Genomic DNA, 18,293 nt, shown 5'->3' on the forward strand with positions numbered 1-18,293 from the left:
CCTTTCTCTCTCCCTTTCTCTCCCACCTCCCTCCACCTCTCCCCCCCTCCACCCATCACTCTCTCCTTCTCTCTTCCCTACAACTCCATCACTAACTCCGTCGCTCTCTCCTCTCTTTACCCTCCATCTACGTGTCTCCCTCTCTCTCTTCCCCTTCTCTCCCTATCTCGCTACTCTCTTCTTCTCTCTTACCTCCTCTCCTCTCTCCCTCATTGTCTCTCCATCTCTACCTTGTCACTTCCTCTCTATATCCACCTTGATCTCTCTATGTCTTTGTCATTTCCTCCCATTCGTTTCCCCTCCATCTCCATATCTATCTCTCCTTTTCTCTCTGCCCTTATCTCTCCCTTCCTTCCTCTCACGCCTCCTCTCTCTCCCCTTCTCTCTCTCCCCACCTCTCTCTCTTCCTTCCTCTCTTTCCCTCTCTCTCATCTCTGTATATCTCTCTCACCCATCTCTCTCTCTCTCTCTCTCTCTCTCTCTCCAACTATGTCACTTTGTACTCCCCTCTACCCCACCCCCTCTCTCTCTCTTAAATTTGATAGCATTATATTGTGTTTAAGAAGTATCTGAATTAGAAAAAAAAAGAAAACTCAATTGGTTGTAAAATATTAAACCTATATTTTGGATCAATCATGTCAAAGAAAAGACAATCATCAAAAACTTAAAAGAATCATGCACTATCTTTTCTCTATTATTGTGAGTCACTTTGTTTGACTTAATTCCTTGGATCCTTACTTAAGACGGATCTATGTTGGCTATTAATAATAATATTTATATTATATAAATTTCACATATTTATATATAAAAATATTGTGATTTTTTATTTTATTAAAACGGTGATTTAATTTCTGTGGGAATATTTTTAATCATTACTAGGATAGAAGGTTTAGATATATCTCAAAAGAAATTATAAAATTTTTCTTTTAGATTTAATGAAAAAAAATGTTATAAAATAAAATTAAAATACAATATTTATAAAATATTTTGATTGTGAAATAAGTTATGGTGATTGGGCATGTGGCATTGATAAGTAATGGTATTGGTCCATGGTATTCTAACAAATCTTTTTTACAAGTTAAGAATATCCATGGTAAAGTGGGGTGAATGCCCATAGTAAAGAATCTTGTCATATTGTTATAAAATATTTTGATTGTAAAATAAGTTATGATGTTCAAGCATGTGTTATTGATAAGCCATAATATTGTAACAAAGTTTATTCACAAGTTCATAATATTAATAACAAAGTAAGGGTGAATATCCATGGTTAGGAATCTGATAATATTATTATAAAATATTTTGATTGTGAAATAAATTATGGTTTTTGGGCATGTGGTATTGATAAGCCATGGTAATAGCCCATGGTATTGTAACAAATCCATAATAAAACAAAAATTTTGAAAATTTAATATCATTATTTTTATTACTTTAAATTTTTATTGTTAATTGAGGTAACATTTAAATGTTTAAAGTCATACCCATACCCGGATTTATATTACTTTAACTTTTTATTTATTATTTTTTAACTTTTTAGTTATTACTTTTAACTCTTTATTTATTACCTTTTAACTCTTTATTTATTACTTTTTAAGTTGTGAGTTATTACTTTTAACTCTTTATTTAACAACCAACATTTAAATATTTAAACTTTTAATTATTTTTCATTGAGCCAACATTTAAAATTGTTTACATACTTACATTACACCTACACATATAACTTTAGACTTTTAACTTTGTTTTTAAAATTTAATGAGACTCCATTATTCTAGGAGAAAATAAAACAATTATATTTTTATATTTGATTTCCTCCATTTAAATCAACTTACAAAAAATGTGGAGGAATTTTAACTCCAAAAGGTTTGTTATTCTAACCAACACCAAAAAAATCACTTTGGTGGATTCCGTCAAATTATTAATTCAGAATATATAAATTCATTTTAGGGTAAACCCAACCCTAAAAAGAAATCTCCCACACAAATATATATAGTCAAACCTATCTCTCACATCGATTTGTACAATTATTCTGTTCGTTCTTGTGTTCTTTCAGAGAGAAGCATAACTGCGGAACTAAAACCCATCTTACGCCTTTCAGAGGCAAGCGTGACTGCTCTTTGTGAGGAGAATCCGTCAGATCTACTGAAGAGCCATCGATTAGATCGCTTTAGACGTTCGTAGGTTATGTCGTCTAAAAAGCCATCGATGGCTTCCGAAGCGAGCTCAAACGAACGACACTCTCTTTGTGGGGAAGGAAGGAACAGCATCCCTTGGTCCAGACGAGTCTGGAGCCCACGCTTCCAACAGATTGTGAGAATATCTTAGAATCTGTACCAGACATATTCTAGTTAGTGTTTAAGCAAATGATTCTTCTCAACCTATTATTGGAATGATTATTGAATGTAATTTGTTCGAAGCGTCGGATAGTGTGGAGCGAGAGCCGCTGTTCCTTTCGCTTCCGAAGCCTTATTAACTTCTGAATAAGCTTTATTATAATACCATGGGCCAATACCATGGCTTACCAATAACACATGCTTAAAAATGATAACTTATTTCACAATCAAAATATTTTATAACAGTATGACATTATTCTTTACTATGGATATTCACCCCACTTTACCATGGATATTCTTAACTTGTAAATAGGATTTGATACAATACAATGGACCAATACCATTGGTTATCAATACCACATGCCCAAAAACAATAACTTATTTCACTATCAAAATATTTTATAAATATTGTATTTTAATTTTATTTTATAACATTTTTTTCATTAAATCTAAAAGAAAAAATTTATAATTTCTTTTGACATATATCTAAACCTTCTATGGTCTTGAATACTAAAAATATTCCCATAGAAATTAAATCAAGGTTTTAATAAAAAGTAAAAATGAGAATATTTGTAGATATAGAGATGTGAAATTTATATAATGTAGATATTATTATTAATAACCAACACAGATCCATCTTAAGCAAGGATCCGAGCAATTAGATTAAACGAAGTGACTAACAATAATAGAGAAAAGAGACTGCATGATTCTTTTAAGTTTTTGATTATTGTATTTTCTTTGACATGCTTGATGAAAAATGTAGGTTTACTATCTTCCAACTAATCGAGCATTTTAATTTACATAATTTCTTAAACATAATATAATGTGATCAATGTTATGAAAGATAGGGGGGTGAGAGATAGGGGGTGGGGGAGAGAGGAGTAGATGGTGGAAGAGTTGGAGAGTGGAGAGAGAGAAATAAAGGGAGAATGATGGGGTGAGTGAGATACAGGGAGGTGAGAGGGAGGGAAAGAGAGGAAGGAAGAGAGAGAGTAGGGGAGAGAGAGAGAAGGAGAGAGAGGGAGTGAGGAAGGAAGAGAGAGATGAGGGGAGAGAGAGAAGGAGATAGGGAGAGATGGATATGAAGATGGAGGGGGATAGGATGAGAGGAAATGACAAATCCATAGAGAGATAGAGGTGGATATAGAGAGGGAGTGACAAGGGAGAGATGGAAAGAGAGTGAGGGAGAGGGGAGAGGAGGTAAGAGAGAGAAAAAGAGAGTAGTGAGATAGGGAGATAAGGGGAAGAGAGAGAGGGAGACACATAGATGTAGGGTAAAGTGAGGAGAGAGCGAGGGAGTTAGTGACAGAGTTGTAGAGAATAGAGAAGGAGAGAGTGATCGGTGTGTGGGGGTGGCGGGCAAGAGAGAAAGGGAGAGAGAAAGGACTCAAGAGAGAGGAGTTGGAGGGAGAGAGAGGGATAAAGGTGGAGAGAGAGAGGGAGTGAAAAGGGAGAGATAGAGAGAGAGTGAAGGGGATATATATATATATATATATATATATATATAGAGAGAGAGAGAGAGAGAGAGAGACACAGAGAGAGAGAGTGTGTCTATTTGGGGGGATGAAATAGAAAGAGAGAATAAAAAATAGACACATAGATACAAATATAGACATGATATAGCATTAAATAACCATCCGAGATCCATCTTACCCCCATATTAATCAAGCTCCTAGAGGGATCAAATATCTCAAGGTGCAAGCCTTTTCTGAAGTTTTTTGCGCAAAATATAGATTTGACGCTTGATAGATACATGGTTAAGATGGATCTATGTTCTTTCATATTCTTGGATATTTGCGGAAGAGAATTGTGTAATTGATTTAGTGAGTATAGTGTTATGCATAGATACTCCATCCATCATGATGGACCAAAAAGCTTGAGATGATGGATGGAGTAACCATCTGAAACTTTGGAAGGACTAAATCTATTACACAATTCTCTTCTAGAAATATCCAACAATATAAATTATTTAAAAAAATTGTAAAATAAAATTGTCTAGATGCTTAAGATGGATCTATATTGGTTCATATTTTTTGATATTTCTCGAAGAAAATTGTGTAATTGATTTACTGAGTCAATGTTATGGATGGATACTCCATCCATCATGACGGACCAAAGAGCATGAGATGATGGATGGAATAACCATCCAAAGCATTAGATAGACTAAATGTATTACACAATTCTCTTCAGGAAATCTCACCCAATAAATATAATTTATTAAAAAAAATTACAAAATAAAATGACTAATATCTATCAACCTACTTATTTTATATGTTTTCGTTATAAAAGAAAAGACTCACAATGAAAAATTTCATCCATATAAATATTCCATGTCTTAAAACATCTATAATTTGATATTAAAATATATCATTTTAACTCATTGATTTCTCCTTAAACATTGGAATGTTTGTTAAAGCACCTTTACTATCGAGAAGTTAAGAGTTCAATTATCTTGCTTGAGGTCAATTCTGTGGTTGAACTAAATCTACTTGATACTAAAATTCTATAGACATAATGATCACTAATATCAAAATACCATAAACCACACTAAATAAAAACACACAAAAACTCAGTTAACATTTGAATTATATTTATAAGTATTACCTTTTTCAATTACAATTAATAACTTTTCAGCTAAAAACCTTACTATTTTACATATCAATATTTCAATTATTATATTTCAAAGTGACATTAATAATATTTGAAAAGGAAAGCCCATTATTTAATTTTTATTAATATATTTGTCACTTTCGTTCATAACTATTTAAAGAAAAACATTGTTATTTCACTTTTCCACCTTTTGTTATTATGTTTACAACTTTTAAATAACATATATATATATATATATATATATATATATATATATATATATTTGAGTAAAGACTAATTCTATTAAGAGAAGAAAAATATAATACAATCAAGCTTGCATGCAAGCGAAGCAGAAAAGCAAGGGAGCCAAAGGTGAAAGGCTAACCACTTCGCTCCACAGTGACAAACAAGGAAAGGACCATAGAGAACATGGGAAAACAAAAAGCTAGAACTTCATAGAGAGAAGCTACCCTGAGTGGGCAGTTGCTGCCACACGACATTTTTTGCCTTTTGTCTTGCTTACTTTGACCCATCCAGAAGAGTTTGGCTGAGCTGTAACAAGTTGTAGACTATTCTTCCCTGGCGGCTGAATATCCTTATCAGATTCTGAGGACGAAGATGAATTAGAATGTTTCTGAGAGCTCTGAGGGGCGGAGGGGTTTGCCGAACCGACCGAGGGAACGTCCAGTTGAATCTCCACGTTCTGCCCATCTACTACGATTTCTTCCTCATCCGAACTAGATGAATCTGTATCGTCCATAGGAGGGGGAGGCACACATGGATTCCAGCTTTTGTATTTGGATTTGTGATTCAGATTCTTCTTTTTGTCGAAGAACTTGGTACAGGCAATCTAGAGGTGCCCCGCTTGATGAAAATGGTGGCAACGGAATGCTGTGTTCTCATAATCCAAGGTTTGAGTCCAAAGGAAATCGCCATACTTAATATTAATCTGATCCGACAATCCTTTGTTAATATCTATTTCTACACAAATTCTGTTGTAGGTGAAGAGTCCATTTTCCCTTCGTGTAGAATCTACATGCAGGTAGCGTCCTAAAGTGTGTGCAATGGCTAAGAAGACAGAGATATGCCATAGATGCGCCGGAAGATTTGGGAGCCTGACCCAAATGGACTTGCAGAACCAACCTTGTTGGCACCGAAAACCCCAATGATTTGCTTCCTTTTGTTATTGCTCAGTGAATACAGCATTCCTATATGTTGCTGGAGGTGGTTTGCTCTGGCCCCTTCTGCAGTGAGCTTGGATGCTGCTTCATTCTTTATTATTCTGCATTTCAAGACCTTCAGTTCTCCGGAGCCATGATAACTTGCAGATGTGTGAGCGTAAAGGGTCACGACGTAGATCTGGCACTGTGCATTCATTTATCTTGGCCTCGAAAGCCCTCCCCGACATCTTTTGAGCCATAGCGATGGATTACAGAGGCAACCATGGGATTCGATCTATCACCACTGTATCCGGAGCTCTTAATTGATATCTTAACCACATAGAAAAAAAATTAAAATAAGTAAAAAATAAAAAAAAATTAAATAATATTAAATTAATGATAATTTTGAATTATTTTTCCTTAAAAAGAAAAAGCGATAATAAAACACAATAATAATATATTTGAAATTACACATTAATCAATGAGAAAAGTAATTAAACTAGGTTTAGGTAAGATAAATTTCGTATGTAAAAATTATACCAAATTGAAGGGAAATAAATAATTATGTTTTTATTTCTCAAGAAAATATAGTTAAATTTGTTATTATGTTGTATGATTTAACATTTAAATAAATTAATATATAGGCTAAGAAATCACATTATGTCCAATGGATTAGGGCCTTCAATAAATGTTAGAAAAATCAAAATTGTCTTTTACCATTTCAACATCATTGATAAATGTTAACTAATTTACTTATCATGTGTGTCTTTTATAAGATGTTAGAGAGAAATATGGTTCAACGGATAAAAAAATATTATGAAATGAAATTTCATGTTTTAGTAATGACTTCTTGCAATGCATACAAAATTTTTGATGTCATATTATGTGTAATCAATAGACTTTCATTAAAAGGACTATATAGTTGAGGTGTATGAAAAGTTGTGTAGGATCATAAAATCTTAGGCCACAAATTATATGCACTATGTTATGGATTAATCTTTGATATAGGATTGAGGTCAATACATAAAATAAGACAATATAATCAACTTAGATATTTCCATAAGTTGAGGAAGCGAAAGTAAATAGAGGACTTAATTTCTTAGAAGGAAATATGAAATGAGCCCCAACGAGTAATTATATGTAAAAATAATTTGATATAAAATCATTGAGTCACTAAAACATATTTTCAAATAAACTACAATATCTAAAATTTAAAAATGCCTGATAATATAACTACCAATTTTGCAATTTGATTGATTTAGTAGGAAATGAAAGATGCCAAACGAATTATTTAATTACCATTATATGGAATAATAACTACAATAGAAAAAAGACATATTCAAATACAAAACTAGAATACATAGAGTTGACAAACATTGTTTCAAATCTATGAGGAATTATTAATGTATCCTATTTACTTTTGTTGGAAAATACTAAATACTAGTCATCACTTGTTCACTTTTCTTCCTTTAATTCAATTTGGGAAAATTCTACTATCTTTTCTTAACCAACTTGATTAAACCACATCCCAAATTTACCCTCATCTCTTATGTAAGACCCCTTTTTGTTCCTTATCTTTTTACTGTGTGACTACAAATGGTATCAATGTTCCCATTCCCCTTAACTCTTGATAGGTGTTTTTCTTCCACATCCCATAATGAAACATGAATAAATCCCAATCCTTACCAACACTCCACTCTCAACTGTTTGTTAATTTATTTTTTTTTATAAGAAGGAAGGCATTGAATTCTCAAAACCATGCTCTATCGCCTCCTACCTCATTCGCATTTTGTCCACGTAATGGTAATTAAATAATTAGTTTGGCATCTTTCATTTCGTATTAAACCAATCAACTTGCAAAATTAGTAGATATATTGTCAAGCATTTTTAAATTTTAGATATTGCAGATGTATTTGAAAATATGTTTTAGTGACTCAACTATTTTATATCCAAATAGTTTTATGTAAAATTACTCGTTGGGGCTCATTTCATATTTCCTTCTAAACAATCAAGTCCTTAACTATATGTTCCTTCTAATGAAAGTCTATTCAATGCACATCATATGGCATCAAAAAAAATTTATGCATTGCAAGACGTCATCACTAAAACATCAAGTTGCATTTCATGATATTTTTTATCTGTTGAACCATATTTCTCTCTAACGTATGAGAAAACACACACATGATAAGTAGAACAATTATCAATGATGTTGAAATTGTAAAACACAATTTTGATTTTTGTAACATATATTGAGAGCCCTAATCCATTGGACATAATGTGGATTCTTATTATATATATTAATTTATTGAATGGTTAAATCATACAACATCATAACAAATTTAACTTTATTTCTTGAAAAATAAAAATATAATTATTTATTTCCGTTCAATTTTGTATAATTTTTCTATATGAATTTTATCTTACTTAACCCTGTTTAATTTATTTCCTCTTTTATTAGTGTGTAATATCAAATAGATTTTTATTGAGTTTTATTACCACTTTTTCTTTTTAAGAAAAAGTATTTCAAAATTATCATTTCAAAATTATCATTAATTTAATATTATTTAAAAATTGTAATCATAATAACAAAATATGGAAAAGTGAAATAACAAAAATTAGAAATATATTAATAAAAATTAAAGAATGGGGCTTTCCTTTTGAAATATTAGAAATATCACTTTGAAATATAGTAATTGAAATATTGATATGTTATTAATTGTAATTGAAAAAGGTAATACTTATAATTATAATTCAAATGTTAGTTGAGTTTTTGTGTGTTTTTATTTAATGTGGTTTGTGGTATTTTGATATTGGTGATTATTATGTCCTTGGAAAATTAGTACCAATTAGATTTAGGTCGACCACACAGACCTTAAGCAAGAAAATTGAACTCTTAAATTCTTAATAGAAAATGTGCTTTAACATTAGTGAAGTCGATATCAAATGGAGGTACCTGCCATTATATTTCAGAATCTAAACTATTGTTCAAACCCTAGAGATCAAACAAGATACCTGTGCCTGAATCAATCTTCATCAAGCTAAAATCAATAGCTGAAAATAAAATTATGCAGAAAGAATAAAAGATCTTACAACATTTCTAGAAGAGTAACACTAGCAAGATTTTTAACCCCAAAGTCTTTCTTTATTGCACAAAAAATGAATACAAAAGAGCTTTCTTTAGCACCAAACTCTGAGATCAAATATCTCATCTCAAATGACCCCTAGCACCCTATTTAAAGGAAAAATTCCCAACAGCTTGTTCGAGTGATCCATGTCAAAATGATCTCGATCGTCGATGAGGATCAAGATATACCTTTATCTCATTCGTCGAATTTTTAATGCATTAAAAAATTGAAAATCTACATTTATTTACTCAAACATATTATTATTTTATTATTTTTAGGTTTTTACTTTATTTTATTATTTTATTATTTTTATTTATTATTATTATTATTATTTTAAATTTTTAAATTTTAAATTTATTTTTAAATGGATCCTCGAACTTAGCCATTGGAAAAATCACCTAGGACCCAGGACTTAGGACTTATGAGGGGATTAAAACATTTTCTAACCCTCAAGACACTTTACATCATGACTTTTACAACTTTACATCTCAAGGGGGAGAACCCATTTGACATAGACCCTCATAAACAACCGAGTTCTGCGACATAACTATAATGTAGCAGATCAAGATACTTGGATTATCCTAAGATTCTAATGACAAAATCCATTCTGGCTTTGGGGATAGGCTGAAGGAAAACTCTGCCGATCATGGATCGGTGAGACAAAAAACCTTCCGGAACGTAGATTATCACTAGAAAGTTAGGTCCACCTAAGAAATTTACATACATGACTCAACTCTGCTAAGATTATTTACAATTCACACATGCAGACTCGGTTTACAACATAAATTGATCAAGTCAACGATGATTGTCGAATGGCACGAACACGTCAATCAAGCGCTATCCCTTTTGCGAAGAAAAGGGGGTGTATTGCTATGGGAAGTTGACACGTAGTGGTCAATAGATATCATCCTTTATCTTTTGCTGACATGATGTTTGGTGCTAGTAAGGCTCTGAGAGCCAAGATTTGGATCCAAGAGAGTCAGGATATCCTCCGAGCTCTCAAGGATAATATGGCTATAGCACAGAACCAGGAGAAGTTGTATGCTAACACGGGTCATGTGGAGAGACAGAGTGAGGTGGGAGACTTGGTCTACCTATGATTACAGCCATACCGATAGTCGTCACTGAAGCGGAAGGGAGTTGATAAGCTCAAGCCCCACTTTTATGGGCCATACAAGGTGATACGCAGGATCGTACAGGTTGCGTATGAATTGGAGCTGCCCCAAGGCAGCAAGATTCATAATGTTTTTCTTGTATCATGCCTAAAGAAGGCATTGGGGCAGCAGGTGACAGTGATAGATGAGCTACCACCCACGGATGATGAGGGGCATTTGGTGTTGCAGCTAGAGGTTGTTATTGATACCAGGGAGAGTCAGCTACAGAGCAGGATGGTCCAGGAATTCTTGGTGAGGTGGAAGAATTTATCAGATGAGGATGCCACTTAGGAGAGAGAAAATTTTGCAGCATCCATCACTTTAGTTGCTTGAGGACAAGAAACATTCTGCTGGAGGAGACTGTAATATTCCTAATTAGCCATGGCTAATTGGAATATTCGATTTTGCTCAATTTTGCCTTCTATAGTTATTTATAAATAAAAAGGTGAGGAAAGGGGGACATAACTCACTTTATGAATAAAGTCACTCCCTAGTAGCACAACGTTGTAACTTGAGAGGGGAGCCAAGGGGGCCCAAGGACCACGTAGAGAAGAGGACCACATAGACACTTTGAGGGACTACGCAAATGGAGAAGGAACACGTGACAACAGAGAGGCTACGTTGGAGGACTTGGGCATTAGGGTTTTGAGAGAGGCCAACACTATAAAGGAGAGATGAGCCTCCTCATTTTGATCATTCGATTATGTTGCATTTGAGCTATTCACTCCAACTTAGAGCATGTTGGTTGTTTAGCCTGCCTACAACACTGTTTAGTGCATCGAGTGTCTCCATTTGGAGATCTCACTCTTAGCCATGAGGGATTTCGAGTGCCTGCTCGAGCAATGTGCTTTCAATAGTATTTTGCAGGAGGAGCAATTTCTAGAGTTGAGGAGGAACTGAGCAATTCGATGACTATGCAGTCTTGAGAGGGGAGGACGTAGTCTCTTTTGGTAGGAGCTCCGGATTAGGCTTATGTGGAGGATTTGAGCTTGGAGATTGAGCAAGGGATCAGCCCTTGCATATTGGAGGATTTTGGAAAAGTTTCGAGTAGAGTTTTGGAGGATTCTCTTCAAGGGCAGCGTAGAGCCTTCAGGGATTGTGTAGATCGCCAAGGGGGTGATATTCGAGAGTCAATTATTTTAGAAAATCTTTCTGTGTTTTTCTGGGTTTATTGAGCAAAGGCTGATTCCAAAGTTTCAACATTTTCTCAGGAGGGGAACATCCCTAAATCCTCATTTGATTCCAGCAGTAGTAGCAGCACAACAGTTCTCTGGCAGTTGGACGCAGCTCACAGAGAGGCCATTTCCTTACCATTCTGAGTGTATTCCTTCACTTGCCTTGTGCAAGTCGAGGTGCCATCTTTGTGATCACCTCTTGTACTCTTTCCATTACTCAGTATAATAAAATGGCTTAGCATTTCTCTTTGCATTTCTTGAGTATCTGCTTATATTCCATGTATACATTATTGTATGTTGCACTACTGTTATTTCTCTGGTTGGATTTTGCTTGTGTTTGAAGGATATCCCTAATAAGGGATATTACAACACATGAGATCCCCAATACCTAGAAAGGGTTTGGGCAGATTCTAAGTAGATCAGGTGATATTAAAATAATTAATATTTTGAATGGAATCCCTATGTCTAAAGTTAGGGAAAATAAAATATTAATGTGTATTGATATGAATTTGTGTTAGAGTGGTCCAAAAGACATGGATTAAGCCAGATCTAATATTAGCCGTTGATTAGGGACTTAATCTCAGCCATTGATATGTCAATAGGAAAAGTATAAGAGGAGGCTTGAGGGTCACTTGGAGAACACACCAGATGATCAGTCATTCTATTCTCTAGAGCAGGGTTTGCTAAGAGAGATAGAATCAGTGATCAGGAGAGCAGCTTAGGGGCTTTGAGTATAGAGAAACAGAGAAGGTAGAGACTGTGCTAGGAGAGAAGCGCAACAGCCAAGGAAGGTGATGCAGAGTCAAGATGGGCTCACGCAGGGCCACGTAGAGGCAGCCAAGTGTTGCGTAGAGCACCAGACGGGCTAGTGCAGCTGACGCAGAGGCTGTCAATGCTGACGCAGGGCATCCTGGGGCTGATGCAGGCCAAGAAAGGCTGACGCAAGGCCAACGTGAGATAGAGAGGGGTTGACGTAGTCCATATTGGGCAAACGTTGGAGTTATAAGAGCAGTTTTGTGATGAGGAGCTATCGGAAGGGTTTTTCGGGGTTTCAGCCAAGAGATTTCTCTCAAACTGTGAGGTATAGCTGCTAAGGAAATTCTCTTTTGGGTAGGCCAGTTACGGAACCCAGATTGTACTCTTATATTGCTTAATATGAAAGCCCTCAGATAGCTGCACTGGTTTTCCCGTATTGGGTTTTTTCGAGGACATTGGTCCAAAAATAATGGTGTCATGTGTTGTGTTTGTTCTTGTTTCTTCTAGTTGTTGATCTGTAATATGTTGAGCATGCACTGGTGTTTATTTTTAGTATTTAATTTGTAAATAACTTGCTAAAGAAATATAACAAGTAGGTAGGAATAAATCAGGAAATGTGCATGAAGGGTTTCTAAAGTAGTTAAAAACTTCAACACTAGACAGTCTCATATTTTCCGTCCACATAGATCTTCAACGCATCTTCTCCAATGTTGTCTTCTATGCAACTTGTCAAGTGAATCTCATCGCTTCACACAACATAATAGTACAAGGTTGTTGAGTATGAATCGATCCACCTTTTCTTGTTGGGTTCCCTAAAACAACCCATAGCGGGGGGAACCACAGTTCAACCCACTCAACTTCCAATTGCTTGCATTCACCTTCATTCCACACACTAGTGAACAGCTCAATGCTCATTATCAAAGACTCCAACACTGCTACCAGAGAAACATTGATCCACGAACTCTCTGCGACTTGGTAATAATGCCACAGTCGCCAACACATTCTAAGATTTTCGATCCACACTGGTCCCACCCAAGTACCACTGTACGGAGAAACATTGGGCTCACAAGTGATGCCAAGCTCCGCCTAAATGAATGCAACTCTTCACTAGTGACTACAACAATATGCCAGGCAATGCAAGCCACAGAGAGGAACAGATTGGATCCATAGGCCAAATCAAAATTCTTAACTCACGATGTTCAAATAAAGGGAGATTTGATGTGCCACGACAGATCTCGCCAATAGACTCTACTCACACGGCCTGTAGCAACGATACCAACAATCACTCACACCAGCCTTACAATGTGAAAAGCTGATCACCAATTTAAAAAATGATCACTACACTCCCTCTACTCTCACAACGTTGATTTATGGACAAAAAAAGAAAAAGAAAAACAATACATATATACTTTATTATTTCCCTGGCCCAGGAGTTGCCAAGGTCTAGGTCCAAATGGGCTCTAATACCATGTATGTGAGGGACTTTCTAATAGACTCGCGGTTGCAGCGGTTCCAGTAGATGGTTGTTCCTTTATATGGACACCGACAAATGCATGAACAAGGTACAAAGTGTAATTACCAGACTGCACCAGATGTAGATCTTGCAAATTGATATCGAGACGAGTAGTCATTAAGGACGTGTGTTAGAAAATGTAATTCCTACTTGTCTCAGTTGTGATCCTTGCTATGTAAGGTACTATGTTCCTATTAGTTAGGAGTTGTTTCCTAGATTGGTGTGTGGTTGACATATTCTCTCAACCAAGTGATTGTGTGTCCAAGATAGTTTCCCTATCTTGAGACAACACTTCATATATTTATTTGTAATATTATTTGATTAAAGAGGAATATAGATTTCCTTATGGAAATCTAACAAAAACATGTTTATATTTTTATACATGTGAGTTCCTGTTATATCTGGATCCTAGCTTTTCAGAAATCTCATGGATCCAGATCTGACCGTGCTTCTGGGTCCTAGTTTTAAAGTTTAGTTACTGTTGAGCACTTGGAGCTCTTGATTGAAGGAAGATGGTAGCAAAAATCAAGCTCCAAATTTGTGTAATTTATGTTAGTAGACAATATCATATAGGTTAATATATATGTCACCAATCGAACATTTCGATGTTAGGGCTATTGGTTAGGTGGTATATAATAATGTAAAGAAGGATAAAAAACTTGAGAGAATGCTATATATATATATATATCTATATATATATATATAGATATAGATATATATATATATATATATATATATATATATATATTGTGCATAACCTATCTGAGGTTTCTGATCATGTGCTTGTTGTAGCATCATTATTATGTTCATGTTCATGTGTTTCGCTTTTTTACCATGCACTTGTCTAAAATCATACAAAGATTTCTATAACAATATGAGAATAGCTGTGTGAAAATCTATTTAAGAGTCAATCAATATACAAATAAGCTAAGTAATTGATATAGAGATAAGTCCAAGAGTCTAACATTATACTATATAGTAACAGTATCATAATCAGTCAAGCGGTCAGTTTTTGATGCAACAAAAGGAGATAAGTGAATGGAATATTTGTGGTAGTTAACAATTTCTACCATACAATTATAATTGCTTTCTTTTTTTTATTCCCTTCATTGCTATGTTTTGAATCAACCTAGCACAAACTATTTTATGACTCAACGACAATGTCCTTCGCAATGTTCCCTCAAAGGAAAATGGAATGCCTATTCATATAAGTTTATAACAAGCAATGACCACTTCTACGAGAAGCATGAGTATTACTGAAATGAAAATGGTGACAAGTCACAGAGGAAAAGAAATCCAAACCATGGGAATTAGAGGGAAAAAGTAAAATTTATAAATTGAAGTGAGACATAGAATGGTAACTTAAAGCAGGAAAGACACAGAATATACCTTTTGTATTAAGATCCACCTGAATAGTTCTAAACGCAATGTTTCCATCACTTTCTCCCAGATTGTACTCATGTTCGTTAAAAAAATAATGGTAAATATTGGTTCCAATAAATAAAGAGTACCTATTATACTGAGCAAACCCCATAGTTGCTCTGAGTTTGACACAATAAGGATTTCAAAAAATTGACCTGTGTAAACACCATACAAGAAATAATATCACGTTGAGAAAAATATGTTCCATTTTGTGTAGTTGTCACTCTGCCTTGAATATAAAAATGCACATAATAGTGTGTAAACCCATCCAATATGATTATTGTGTTTGATTAAAACCTGGTTCTCCAAAAATATGTGAACTCCAAAACATCAAAGGTTCTCCACTTTTCCAATAGAGACACAGTCCACAAGACAACAATAAAATACAATAACATGCTTGGCAAACCAAAAAAAAATATTCTTAAAAGCTGTGAAACATTGACATGACTTCAATGCATCGTTGTGTGAGTAGAAAACTTTAAAGTTATAGCGGGAGTCCAATGTTTGAAAATTGATGGTTTGTGCAGAGATAGAAAAATATGAATGGGTGCTCAGAAAATACATTTCTTTAACTTTTATGAAGAAAATGTGGAAAAGGTTGGCATAAAAAAGCACCATCAAAAGAAGATTCAGCGACTGTGGATTTTGATGGCCGATGGTGGATAGTATACTTCAAAAGAAATTTATAGAGGATAGTAGAGAAATTGGATTATATGGCTAAGAATCCCCCACTTTTTCTACTTAGGAGAAAGATGCTAGTGTTTCTCTCTGCGAAAAAAAATTGCTTTGCATCTTACAATGTTTAGCTCTACCCATACCCATCTAGTAGCACTTAAACCCTCTTGTTCGTTTCTAGTACCATGTACTCTTGTAATAGGAATTCTCTTTTCATCCAAGCCCATTGCACTAGCCTGCTCTTGTGGTCTCCTATAAAAGCTCTTTGTCCTATTAAAGAATGACAACAATTAATGTTAATAATGTAATTATCTGATAAAATCTACTTTTATCGTTTAGATAGTTACATAACCATAGGTAGTTATGTTACAAAATGTTTGAATATTAAAGTGGTGATTGCGTGAGAGGCTTCATGTAATCTTTTGGAGAGTCATTTTGACCTGGAGTAATAAGAATTCCAATCCCTTGCCTCGTGGATGTTTTCTTGACACACTGTCAGGGTTTTACCACGTAAATTTTGTGTGTTTCTTGAACTGTGATTCAATTTCTATTTCAGGTACATTTATTTCTTATTTGCATGTTAACAGGCTCAAAAATACCAACAAGTGGTATCAGAGCTTAAAGTTGTGAGGGTCGTGAGGCAATTGTAAGGAAAAATTTGAAGACTCAACTCGCGAATTTTGTCGCACGTAAAAGAGCAACCGATCAATTATGTCTGGAGCTGCACCTACGTATAAGTGTAAAACCTTGTTTGCAAAACCATTTGAAAGGCCAAACCAGGCCCACTAAACCATGCAACTCACCAACTAAACTAATCCTTGAGGCTAATGTAGATTAAAATTTATGAAAAAAGTGATCTTTAAATATTATGGAATAGCTTATCCTTCTCTATAATTACTTTAAATAATTTAGAAATACTCTACTTACTAGAGAAATATATTTGAGAACATTCCAATGTTTATGGAGAAATCAATGAGTTAAAATGATATATTTTAATATCAAATTATATATTTTTTAAGACATGGAACCTTTATATCGATGATATTCTTCATTGTGTTTTTCTTTTATAATGAAAACATCTAAAATGAGTGACCTCATTGATATCAGTCATTTTATTTTGTAATTTTTTTAATAAATTATCTCTCTTGTTGGAGATTTCTCGAAGAGAACTGTGTAATAGATTTAGTCCATCCAAAGTTTCAAATGGTTACTTCATCCATCATCTCAAGTTCTTTGGTTCATCATGATGGATGGAGTATCCATCCATAACATTGGACTCACTAAATAAATTACAAAATTCTCTTTGACAAATATCCAAGAGTATGAACCAACATAGATCCAACTTAATGTTGTATTTTTCAACCTTTTACAGGGATCAAATCTATCGATGTCTAGACCTATGTTTTGAGTGAAAAACTTGACAAAAGATTTTCACCTCGATATATATGATCCCTCTAGGAGCTTGAGTAATATTGGGTTAAGATAGACCTAGGATGGTTATATAATACTATATCATATCTATATTTCTATCTATGTGTCTCTTTATTATTCTCTCTCTCTATTTCAGCCCCAGCATACACACTCTCTCTCCATATCTATTTATCTCTCTCTCCACCTCTTCCTCCCCCCTCTCTCTCTCCTTCTCTCTCTTGAGTCCTTTCTCCCTCCCTTTCTCTCCCACCTCCCTCTACCTCTCCTCCCCTCCACCCATCACTCTCTCCTTCTCTCTTCCCTACAACTCCATCACTAAATCTGTCCCTCTCTCCTCTCTTCACCCTCCATCTATCTTTCTCCCTCTCTCTCTTCCACTTCTCTCCCTATCTCGCTACTCTCCTCTTCTCTCTCTTACCTCCTCTTGTCTCTCCCTCACTGTCTCTCCATCTCTCCCTTGTCACTTCCTCTCTATATCCACCTTCATCTCGCTATGTCTTTGTCATTTCATCCCATTCTTTTCCCCTCCATCTCCATATCTATCTCTCCTTTTCTCTCTCCCATCATCTCTCTCTTCCTTCCTCTCACGCCTTTTATCTCTCCCCTTCTCTCTCCGCTCCTCTCTCTCTTCCTTCCTCTCTTTCCCTCTCTCATCTCTATATATCTCTCTCACCCATCACTCCCTTTCTCTCTCCCTCTCTCTCCAACTCTGTTACTTCCCCTCTACCCCACCCCCCTCTCTCTCTCTTAAATTTGATCGCATTATATTGTGTTTAAGAAGTATCTGAATTAGAAAAAAAAAAAACTCAATTGGTTGTAAAATATTAAATCTATATTTTGGATCAATCGTGTGAAAGAAAAGACAATCGTGAAAAACTTAAAAGAATCATGTGCTATCTTTTCTCTATTATTGTGAGTCACTTTGTTTGACTTAATTCCTTGGATCCTTACTTACGACGGATCTAT

This window comes from Pinus tabuliformis, chromosome 8 (assembly GCF_031772625.1).
Source record: "Pinus tabuliformis cultivar Carrire ecotype Pingquan chromosome 8, CPIR1, whole genome shotgun sequence".
NCBI classification, from domain to species: Eukaryota; Viridiplantae; Streptophyta; class Pinopsida; order Pinales; family Pinaceae; genus Pinus; species Pinus tabuliformis.